The following is a 13,874-nucleotide window of genomic DNA, read 5'->3' on the forward strand; positions in this document are numbered from 1 at the left end:
GCAAATCGAATTGGTCGAATGGTCGATCGAATCGAATTCGATGAATCGAATCGATCGAATTGGTCGAATGGTCGATCGAAGCGATTGGTCGAATGGTCGAATGGTCGAATTGGTCGAATCGAATTGGTCGGAATTGGCAAATGTAAACACTGATTTTCAGATTTTCCATGTAATAACGTTTCCAAAAATGTATAGGTTTGCTAATATACCATGATTTTGAACGAAAAAACATAGTGAACCTGACTAACTGTTCATTCCCGCTAACATCAACTATGTCCTGCATTGACACTCCAACATTGTAACTTCGACAAGTAACAAGGCGTTCTGTCTTACCACCACAAATCTTCTCTATTTGACAGTAGAAACAGTGTTTGTTTTCGAACGGAGGATAACGAGATCTTGTTCGTGTGCTGGTAGATGCAGAGCTTGCCTGGTTTGGGGTGTTAGATGTTTGGGATGCGTGAGGACGATCGCCAACTTTTCTATATGACAATACACTTGACTCTTTGGATGAAATCACTTTGTCATATCTAGCTTTGTCTCTCTCAATGTGTTGTTTGTGTGTTGCTTTACCGTGACATGATTTGTGCCACACTGCATGTTGGTTGTTCAGTTCTTCTCCAGATATGCCACTCAGTTGTTGATGCAAACGAACATACTCAGGGTTTTGGTATTGAGCTCTATTGTTTATCCAGTTCACCAATGGTTGGTACGATTGCAATTCTGGTTGTCGCAGATGCTCCAGCTGATCATCCCCAGGAATACCTCTGGCTACGGCTTCCCCTTCGCTCCCACCTCTTGTTCATATGTGTGTTGTACCGTCCACCAAACAGTGATGACTCCATCTACATCTCGCTGTCTGATAATATGGACCAACTTCGATCTACTCATCCCAACTCTCTCTTCCTCATATGTGGTGACTTCAACTGTCATCATGCCAGTTGGCTGGGTGTGGGTTCCTCTCTCACCAGCCGTGGCTCCTCAGCAAAGGACATCTGCGACTCACTGGGACTGACACAGTCTGTCAATTTCCCGACCCGGAGCTCAGTCAACAGAGCATCTTCTCTTCTGGACTTGGTTATGACTAACTCCCCTGAAAATGTCTGCTGCTCTTCTTCTGCTCCAATCGGCTCATCTGATCATGTGCTTGTTAAAGTGGACATCTCTGACCATTCTCAGGGAGCCTGCTCAGCGTCGACGAGTCTGGCATTTCACTCAGGCCAACTGGCACATTCTTCAAGCAGCCATCAATCATCTGGACTGGTCTCCCATCTCTACCACCTCTGACATCAACTCATCCTGGGAATTCTTCCAAAGTAAATTGCTCTCTCTCATGCACAGATTTATCCCATCTCGTCTTCAGTTGTCATACCCTTCATCCCGTCCATGGTACACGGAATCTTGTGGTGAGGCTGTTGCCCAGAAACAAACTTGCCTTCATCTCCTGGAAAACAAATCCAACGGAAGGAAATCTCATTTCCTTTCACAAAGCCTGAAACAAGTGTGTGTCCATCCTCAGGAGAGCCAGGAAACAATATCTCTCAGTTCTCAAGACCGAACTCTCTTATCTGTCTCCCTCTTCCAAATCCTGGTGGCGTCTGGTCAAATCCGTTTCTGGTGTTTGTTCCCCCTCCATCCCCTCCCTTACCTCAAATGGCCACACAGTTGACATCGCACGTGACAAAGCCGAATGCTTCAACTCTGTGTTTGCCTCAAAATCTTTAGTCCCAAACCCATCTCTCTCTGTTCCCACCTTTCCCAGTCGAACCCAACTGCTCCTGGACTCTGTGTCCTTCTCTCCTGACAAGGTGGAGGAGTTTTTGTCTAACCTCGACTCTGATTCTGCAACTGGACCAGACGGCATCAGCCCACGGGTCCTAAAATCCTGCTCTGCCGCTCTATCTCACCCTCTCTCTGTTCTTTTCACCCTATCTTTTGCTCAAGGTCATCTGCCAGCATCCTGGAAATCAGCAAACATTACCGCTTTACACAAAAAAGGTGCAAAAACAGATCCTTTTAACTACAGACCAATCAGCCTGCTCCCAATTATCAGCAAAGTCATGGAATCCATCATTGCTTCGGATATGAAATCTTTCCTCTTCTCCAATGGCTTGATCTCTGATCATCAATTTGGATTCAGACCAGGTCACTCTACTCTGGACATGCTGCTTCTCCTGTCTCAACAATGGATGGAGGTCCTCAATGCCAAACAGGAAATCAGAGCTGTCTCCCTCGACATATCACGTGCCTTCGATACGGTCTGGCACCCAGCTCTGCTCACCAAACTCTACTCCTATGGTATCCATGGAAATCTCCATGCATGGCTTGCGGACTTCCTCTATGGTCGTAGTCAACGTGTGGCCCTGAATGGATTTCTCTCATCTCCCCTTCCTGTTCAGGCTGGAGGTCCCCAAGGCAGTGTGCTAGGCCCTGCGTTTTTTCTGGTCTTTATCAATGATCTCTCCGACTCTCTGGAAAATCCTCTCTATCTCTTTGCTGATGACTCCACTCTCTGCCGCTCCATTCCTCTTCCCTCAGATCGGCAGTCTGCAGCCTCCTCACTCTCTGAAGACCTGGACAAAATCACAGACTGGTCAAACAAGTGGAACATGTCTTTCAATCCTGACAAATCTCACACTCTTACTATGTCTCTCCGAAAAGATCGACTGGACAACCCTCCCATCTACTTTCTCAACAATCCTCTCCAAGAAGTTCTGTCGCTCAAGCTTTTGGGTCTCACTATCTGCCATGATTTTTTTTTTTTGTTTTTTTGTATACAAGATCGAGGCTCGTGAAAGAGCGAACATTAATCACACAGAAAGACAAACAGACACACAAAACAAATAACATCGGGAGTGGTAGACAAGATGGGGAGAGAGGGGGAAGGACACAAACACAACATTTGAGAGCAGGGACCGAGAGACATGGAGACATCGAGAGAACTGTGGGAGGGAGAGGGCTTTGGGGGGGAGGCATGGGAAGGGGGGGGGGGGGTGGGAGAGGTATAAAACATATGGACACTGCCAAGACTTCCAGGAAAGAAGTTGGAATTTCAAACAAGGTGGATCTGGGGTGAATTAGTGGGGGTAGAAAAGATCAAGGTTTTGGATGGGGGAAGATAAGAGATGGTGGTGAACAGCTGTTTTGAAGACCTGGAGGCAGGAGTGTGATTGAAGTGAGTGTGGGAGTTTGTTCCAGAGGCGGGAGAAAAGAGGAATGAAAGAGTGAAGGTGAGCAGAGAGCCGAGATTTCGGCAGTTTAACCATCAGAGCGTGGCTGGCAGATCTTGTGCGACCTGTAGGAATATTTGGGGGAAAGAGCACAGAGAGAGCTGGGGGAGCAAGGCCGGAGAGGAGTCGGTAGAAGACAGAAAGACCACCTACCTGCCTGCGGTGAGTGAGTGAAAGGCCCTCAGAGATAGCTTCATCGCGGGAGATTCCAATGATTCTGAAAGCTTTGGATTCAACAGCGTGAAGCCGAGCCAGGTGTGAGGCAGGAGCACCAGCCCATAGGGGAGAACAGTATTCCATTGAGCTGCGGATGAAAGCCTTGTATGTGGTGAGGAGCTCAGGTGTGCCTAGGAAGGACTTCGCACGACGGAGGATGCCCAGTCGGCGACTGGCTTTGGAGGCCAGCTTGGAAATGTGGTTTTCCCAAGAAAGATCATGGCAGATGGTGAGACCCAAAAGCTTGAGCGACAGAACTTCTTGGAGAGGATTGTTGAGAAAGTAGATGGGAGGGTTGTCCAGTCGGTCTTTTCGGAGAGACATAGTAAGAGTGTGAGATTTGTCAGGATTGAAAGACATGTTCCACATGTTTGACCAGTCTGTGATTTTGTCCAGGTCTTCAGAGAGTGAGGAGGCTGCAGACTGCCGATCTGAGGGAAGAGGAATGGAGCGGCAGAGAGTGGAGTCATCAGCAAAGAGATACAGAGGATTTTCCAGAGAGTCGGAGAGATCATTGATAAAGACCAGAAAAAGCACAGGGCCCAGCACACTGCCTTGGGGAACTCCAGCCTGAACGGGAAGGGGAGATGAGAGAAATCCATTCAGGGCCACACGTTGACTACGACCAGAGAGGAAGTCCGCAAGCCATGCATGGAGATTTCCATGGATACCATAGGAGGAGAGTTTGGTGAGCAGAGCTGGGTGCCAGACCGTATCGAAGGCACGTGATATGTCAAGGGAGACAGCTCTGATTTCCTGTTTGGCATTGAGGACCTCCATCCATTGTTGAGACAGCAGAAGCAGCATGTCCAGAGTAGAGTGACGTGGTCTGAAACCAAATTGATGATCAGAGATCAAGCCATTGGAGAAGAGGAAAGATTTCATATCCGAAGCAATGATGGATTCCATGACTTTGCTGATAATTGGGAGCAGGCTGATTGGTCTGTAGTTGCAAGGATCTGTTTTTGCACCTTTTTTGTGTAAAGCGGTAATGTTTGCTGATTTCCAGGATGCTGGCAGATGACCTTGAGCAAAGGATAGGGTGAAAAGAACAGAGAGAGGGTGAGATAGAGCGGCAGAGCAGGATTTTAGGACCCGTGGGCTGATGCCATCTGATCCAGTTGCAGAATCAGAGTCGAGGTTTGACAAAAACTCCTCCACCTTGTCAGGAGAGAAGGTCACAGAGTCCAGGAGCAGTTTGGTTCGACGGGGAAAGGTGGGAACAGAGAGAGATGGGTTTGGGACTAAGGATTTTGAGGCAAACACAGAGTTGAGGCATTCGGCTTTGTCACGTGCGATGTCAACTGTGTGGCCATTTGAGGTAAGGGAGGGGATGGAGGGGGAACAAACACCAGAAAGGGATTTGACCAGACGCCACCAGGATTTGGAGGAAGGAGACAGGTTTGAGAGTTCATTCTTGAGTGAGGAGAGATAGTGCTTCCTGGCACTCCTGAGGGTAGACACACACTTGTTCCGAGCTTGGTGGAAGGAACTGAGATTTCCTTCAGTTGGATTAGCCTTCCAAGAGGCAAAGGCAAGTTGTTTCAGGGCAACTGCCTCACCACAAGATTCAGTGTACCATGGACGGGAGGAAGGGTAAGACAACTGAAGGCGAGATGGGATAAATCTGTGCATGAGAGAGATCAGTTTGCTTTGGAAGAATTCCCAGGAAGAATTGATGTCAGAGGCAGTGGAGATGGGAGACCAATCCAGACGAATGATGGATGCTTGAAGACCGTCCCAGTCGGCCTGAGTGAAATGCCAGACTCGTCGACTCTGAGGAGGCTCTCTGAGAATGGCCAGAGAGATGTCCACTTTGACAAGCACATGATCAGAAGAACCGATTGGAGCAGAAGAAGAGCAGCAGACATTAGCAGGGAAGTTAGTCATAACCAAGTATAGAAGAGAAGATACTCCATTGGCTGAGATCCGGGTCGGGAAATTGACAGATTGTGTCAATCCCAGTGAGTCACAGAAGTCCTTTGCTGAGGTGCCATGACTGGTGAGAGAGGAACCCACACCCAACCAGGTGGCATGATGACAATTGAAGTCACCACATATGAGGAAGAGAGAGTTGGGATGAGTGGATAGAAGTTGGTCCATGTTGTCAGACAGTGAAATGTAGATGGAGTCATCACTGTTTGGGGGACGGTACAGAACACATATGAACAAAAGGTGGGAGCGGAGAGGAAGCCGTAGCCAGAGGTACTCCTGGGGGTGAGGAGGAGAGAGGGCAGTGCAAGGAGAGTGAGGAAGAGAGTTTTTGACAAAGATAGCCACCCCACCACCAGGCCGAGGCTCAGGTATATCATACCGGAGGAGGGAGTAACCAGGAAGAGATATTAAGGAATCAGAGACATCTTGAAGGAGGAAAGTCTCTGTTAAGCAGATCAAGTCTGGATTGTCAGAAGCAACCTGTATGGAGAGATCAGTCAGGTTTGAGCGAAGGCCCCGGATGTTTGGGGTCCATACCGTTAATGAAGAGAGAGGGGGAGCATCGGGTACAGGACAGGGGAGGAGAGGAGTAGGGTAAGATGAAGGATGAGAGGGGGAGGTAGGGAGAGCAGTTGTTAGTGTGTCAGCGATTGCAGAAGAGTTCCAAGAAAGGGAAGGATGAGGTGGATGAAAGGTTTGAAGGTGAAGGGATGAGGCACAGAGAGGGGTTGTTTGAGGGGGGGGCAGAGGAAAGAAGAAGGTTGGGGGGGGGGTGGAGGTATGAGATAGAAGGGAGACGAAGTGGGGAGGAGGCAGCTTTGAGGAGGAGGGGGGAGGAGGGAGAATTGGAGAGGAATGGTATGGGGGGAGATTTGAATGGGAGGGGTTGGGGGGGAGTTTTGAAGGGGAGGAGTGAGGGGGGAGTTTAGGAGGGGAAGGGCAAGGGGGGAGTTCAGGAGTGGAGGGGTAGGGGGAGAGTTTAAGAGTGGCGGGGCAAGGGGGGAGTTTAGGAGTGTAGGTGCAAGGGGAGGGATTTGGATGGGAGGGGCAAGAGGGGAGTTTAGAAAGTGGATGATTAATGAAAGACGAACATTGAAAACAAATTGGGTTTGTTGTGATTTTCAAGTTAGCAATCCGGTTCAGAATGATGGAGGAGGGATGGAATGAATGTGAATTTAGACCATGTAGTGAGGGAGACGTATAAGATATTGAATTTCTTTTTTTTGAGGTGGAATGAGTTGGAGAGGAAATTGAGAAAAGCCTTTTAAATAGGAAGAAAAACAGAGTGTTGTAAAATACCACTGAGTAAAACACTGAAGGGGAAAGGTTATACATATTTAAATAATATTTAAACAGAACCGTGAACAATCTTATGTGCACAAAAATACCAACGGGGGGAGAGCCGAGAGGGACCACCACGAGTCACGTGAAGGGCAAACGGTGGATCGATGGATCTTTATTGGATTTCTTTCTTGGATCCATAGGGGATTCTCCCCTATGGGCTGGTGCTCCTGCCTCACACCTAGCTCGGCTTCACGCTGTTGAAACCAAACGGTGGATCTTTCTTGGGAAAACCACATTTCCAAGCTGGCCTGCAAAGCCAGTCGCCGACTGGGCATCCTCCGTCGTGCGAAGTCCTTCCTAGGCACACCTGAGCTCCTCACCACATGCAAGGCTTTCATCCGCAGCTCAATGGAATACTGTTCTCCCCTATGGGCTGGTGCTCCTGCCTCACACCTAGCTCGGCTTCACGCTGTTGAAACCAAAGCTTTCAGAATCATTGGAATCTCCCACGATGAAGCTATCTCTGAGGGCCTTTCACTCACTCACCGCAGGCAGGTAGGTGGTCTTTCTTTCTTCTACCGACTCCTCTCCGGCCTTGCTCCCCCAGCTCTCTCTGTGCTCTGTCCCCCAAATATTCCTACAGGTCGCACAAGATCTGCCAGCAAGCCTCTGATGGTTAAACTGCCAAAATCTCGGCTCTCTGCTCACCTTCACTCCTTCATTCCTCTTTTCTCCCGCCTCTGGAACAAACTCCCACACTCCCTTCAATCCCACTCCTCCCTCCAGGTCTTTAAAACAGCTGTTCACCACCATCTCTTATCTTCCCCCATCCAAAACCTTGATCTTTTCTACCCCCACTAATTCACCCCAGATCCACCTTGTTTGTAATTCCAACTTCTTTCCTGGTAGTCCTGGCAGTGTCCATATGTTTTATGCCTCTCCCACCCCCTTTCCCATGCCTCCCCCCCAAAGCCCTCTCCCTCCCACAGATCTCTCGATGTCTCCATGTCTCTCGGTTCCTGCTCTCAAATGTTGTGTTTGTGTCCTTCCCCCTCTCTCCCCATCTTGTCTACCGCTCCCGATGCTTTTTGTTTTATGTGTCGGTTTGTCGGTTATGTGTCGGTTTGTCGGTTTGTCTTTCTGTGTGATAAATGTTCGCTCCTTCACGAGCCTCGATCTTGTATACAAAAAAAAAAAAAAATCCACATCATAATTCAACATATGAATTAGATACTCTCACAATTCAATACATAAATTCGATATTCTCACAATTCAATACATTAATTCGATATTCTCAAAATTCAATACATGAATTAGATATTCTCACAATTCAATACACGAATGAGATATTCTCACAATTCAATACATGAATTCGATATTCTCACAATTCAATACATGAATTAGATAGTCTCACAATTCAATGCACGAATGAGATATTCTCACAATTCAATACATGAATTAGATACTCATCATAATTCAAGACAATAATGAGATACACATCATAATTCAACATATGAATTAGATACTGTCATAATTCAATACATGAATTAGATACTCTCACAATTCAATACATAAATTCGATATTCTCACAATTCAATACATGAATTAGATATTCTCACAATTCAATACACGAATGAGATATTCTCACAATTCAACACATGAATTAGATACTCATCATAATTCAATATATCAATAAGATACTCTCACAATTCAATGCATGAATTAGATATTCTCACAATTCAATACATGAATTAGATATTCTCACAATTCAATACATGAATGAGATACTCACTCATCACATACATGAAATTATGATGAGTACCTTATTCAATACGTGAATAAGGTACTCATCATAATTCAATACATGAAAGAGGAAATCATAATTCAATACATCAATTAGATTCTCATCATATTTCAATACATCAATTAGATACTCATCATAATTCAAAACATGAATTTGAAATGATCATAATTCAATACATCAATGAGATACTCATCATAATTCAATACTTAATTGAGATACTCATCATAATTCAATACGTCAATTAGATACTCATAATTCAATGCCTGAATGAGATACTCATCATAATTCAATACATGAATGAGATACTCATCATAATTCAATGCATGAATGAGATACTCATCATAATTCAATATATCAATTAGATACTCTCATAATTCAATACATGAATAAGATACTCATCATAATTCAATACATGAATGAGATACTCATCATAATTCAATGCATGAATGAGATACTCATCATAATTCAATGCATCAATTAGATACTCACCATAATTCAATACATCAATTAGATACTCATAATTCAATACATCAATTCGATACTCATCATAATTCAATACATCAATTAGATACTCACCATAATTCAATACATCAATAAGATACTCATCATTCAATACATCAATGAGATACTCAGCATAATTCAATACGTCAATTAGATACTCATCATATTCAATACATGAATTAGATACTCAGCATAATTCAATACATCATTTAGATACTCATCATATTCAATACATCAATTAGATAATCAGCATAATTCAATTCATCAATTCGATATTCTCATAATTCAATGCATGAATGAGATACTCATCATAATTCAATACAGTGTATATCAATTAGATAGTCATCATAATTCAATACAACAATTACATACACATCATAATTCAATGCATGAATTAGATATACATCATAATTAAATACATGAATTAGATACTCTTATAATTCAACACATCAATTAGATAATCATCATAATTCAACACATCAATTAGACACTCATCATAATTCAATGAATGAATGAGATACTCTCATAATTAAATACATGAATGAGATACTCAGCATAATTCAATACATGAATGAGAAACTCTCATAATTCATCACATTAATTATACACTCTCATAATTCACCACATCAATTATACACTCTCATAATGCAATACATCAATTACATACTCATCAGAATTCAACACATCAATGAGGTACTCTCATAATGCAATACATCAATTACATACTCATCAGAATTCAACCCATCAATGAGATACTCTCATAATGCAATACATCAATTACATACTCATCAGAATTCAACCCATCAATGAGATACTCTCAAAATGCAATACATCAATTACATACTCATCAGAATTCAACACATCAATGAGATACTCTCATAATGCAATACATCAATTAGATAATCATCATAATTCAATACATCAATTAGATACTCATCAGAATTCAAACCATCAATGAGACACTCATCATAATTCAATACATCAATTAGATACTCATCAGAATTCAAACCATCAATGAGACACTCTCATAATGCAAGACATCAATTACATACTCATCAGAATTCAACACATCAATGAGATACTCTCATAATGCAATACATCAATTAGATAATCATCATAATTCAACACATCAATGAGATACTCTCATAATGCAATACATCAATTAGATAATCATCAGAATTCAACACATCAATAAGATACTCTCATAATGCAATACATCAATTAGATAATCATCAGAATTCAACACATCAATGTGATACTCTCATAATGCAATACATCAATTAGATAATCATCATAATTCAACACATCAATAAGATACTCTCATAATGCAATACATCAATTAGATACTCAGCATAATTCAAAACATCAATTAGATGCTCATCATAATTCAAAACATGAATGAGATACTCATTATAATTCAAAGCAATAATTAGACACACATCATAATTCAATTAGTGAATTATATACTCTCACAATTCAACACATGAATGAGATACTCATCATAATTAAATACATCAATTAGATGCTCATCATAATTCCAGACATGATTTAGAAACTCATCATAATTCAATACATCAATGAGATACTCATCATAATTCAACACATGAATCAGATGCTCTCATAATTCAATACATCAATTAGATACTCAGCATAATTCAATACATCAATGAGATACTCATCATAATTCAACACATGAATTAGATGCTCTCATAATTCAATACATCAATTAGATACTCAGCATAATTCAATACATCAATTAGATACTCATCATAATTCAACACATGAATCAGATGCTCTCATAATTCAATACATCAATTAGATACTCAGCATAATTCAATACATCAATTGGATACTCAGCATATTCAACACATGAATTAGATGCTCAGCATAATTCAATACATCAATTAGATACTCAGCATAATTCAATACATCAATTAGATACTCATCATAATTCAACACATGAATCAGATGCTCTCATAATTCAATACATCAATTAGATACTCAGCATAATTCAATACATCAATTGGATACTCAGCATATTCAACACATGAATTAGATGCTCAGCATAATTCAATACATCAATTAGATACTCATCATATTCAATACATGAATTAGATACTCAGCATAATTCAATACATCATTTAGATACACATCATATTCAATACATCAATTAGATAATAAATATAATTCAATACATCAATTAGATATTCTCATAATTCAATGCATGAATGAGAAACTCATCATAATTCAACACAGTGCATATCAATTAGATACTCATCATAATTCAATACAAGAATTACATACACATAATAATTCAATGCATGAATTAGATATACATCATAATTAAATACATGAATTAGATACTCTTATAATTCAACACATCAATTCGATAATCATCATAATTCAACACATCAATTAGGCACTCATCATAATTCAATGAATGAATGAGATACTCATCATAATTCAATGAATGCATGAGATACTCTCATAATTAAATACATGAATGAGATACTCATCATAATTAAATACATGAATGAGATACTCTCATAATGCAATACATCAATTATACACTCTCAAAATGCAATACATCAATCACATACTCATCAGAATTCAACACATCAATGAGATACTCTCATAATGCAATACATCAATTATACACTCTCATAATGCAATACATCAATTACATACTCATCAGAATTCAACACATCAATGAGATACTCTCATAATTCAATACATGAATGAGATACTCATCATAATTTAATACATCAATTAGATACTCAGCATAATTCAATACATGAATGAGATACTCATCGTAATTCAATCGATGAATGACATACTCATCATCATTCAATACATCAATTACATACTCATCAGAATTCAACACATGAATTAGAAACTCAGCATAATTCAAAACATCAATTAGATACTCATCATAATTCAAAACATGAATGAGATACTCATTATAATTCAAAACAATAATTAGATACTCTCATAATGCAATACATCAATTAGATAATCATCATAATTCAACACATAAATAAGATACTCTCATAATGCAATACATCAATTAGATACTCATCATAATTCAACAAATAAATTAGATACTCTCATAATTCAATACATGAATGAGAAACTCTCATCATTCAACACATCAATTAGATACTCAGCATAATTCAATACATGAATGACATACTCATGATAATGCAATCGATGAATGACATACTCATCATAATTCAATACATGAATTAGATACTCATCATAAATCAACACATGAATTAGAAACTCAGCATAATTCAAAACATCAATTAGATACTCATCATAATTCAAAACATGAATGAGATACTCATTATAATTCAAAACAATAATTAGATAATCATCATAATTCAAAACATCAATTAGATACTCATCATAATTCAACACATGAATGAGATACTCATTATAATTCAAAACAATAATTAGATACTCATCGTAATTCAAAACATCAATTAGATACTCATCATAATTCAAAACATGAATGAGATACTCATTATAATTCAAAACAATAATTAGACACACATCATAATTCAATTAATGAATTTGATACTCTCATAATTCAATACATCAATGAGACACTCTCACAATTCAATACATGAATGAGACACTCATCATAATTAAATACATCAATTAGATACTCTCATAAGTCAAAACATGACTTAGAGTATCTCATCCATGTATTGAATTATGTTGAGTATCTCATTCATGTATTTAATTATTAGAGTATCTAATTTCTCATCATAATTCAATACATCAATTAGATACTCATCATAATTCAATACATGAAAAAGATACTCATCATAATTCAATACATGAATAAGATACTCATCATATTTCAAGACAATAATTAGATACACATCATAATTCAACACATGAATTGGATACTCTCATAATTCAACACATGAAATCGATATTCTCACAATTCAATCCATGAATTAGATATTCTCATAATTCAATACATGAATTCGATATTCTCACAATTCAACACATGAATTAGATATTCTCACAATTCAATACACGAATGAGATATTCTCACAATTCAATACATGAATGAGATACTCATCACATACATGAAATTATGATGAGTACCTTATTCAATACGTGAATAAGGTACTCATCATAATTCAATACATGAAAGAGGAAATCATATTTCAATACATCAATTAGATACTCCTCATAATTCAAAACATGAATTTGAAATCAGCATAATTCAATACATCAATGAGATACTCATCAGAATTCAATACGTGAATAAGGTACTCATCATAATTCAATACATGAAAGAGGAAATCATAATTCAATACATCAATTAGATTCTCATCATATTTCAATACATCAATTAGATACTCATCATAATTCAAAACATGAATTTGAAATGATCATAATTCAATACATCAATGAGATACTCATCATAATTCAATACTTAATTGAGATACTCATCATAATTCAATACGTCAATTAGATACTCATAATTCAATGCCTGAATGAGATACTCATCATAATTCAATACATGAATGAGATACTCATCATAATTCAATGCATGAATGAGATACTCATCATAATTCAATATATCAATTAGATACTCTCATAATTCAATACATGAATAAGATACTCATCATAATTCAATACATGAATGAGATACTCATCATAATTCAATGCATGAATGAGATACTCATCATAATTCAATGCATCAATTAGATACTCACCATAATTCAATACATCAATTAGATACTCATAATTCAATACATCAATTCGATACTCATCATAATTCAATACATCAATTAGATACTCACCATAATTCAATACATCAATAAGATACTCATCATTCAATACATCAATGAGATACTCAGCATAATTCAATACGTCAATTA

Source organism: Myxine glutinosa, chromosome 3 (genome assembly GCF_964187855.1).
Source record: "Myxine glutinosa chromosome 3, kmMyxGlut1.1, whole genome shotgun sequence".
Lineage (NCBI taxonomy): Eukaryota > Metazoa > Chordata > Myxini > Myxiniformes > Myxinidae > Myxine > Myxine glutinosa.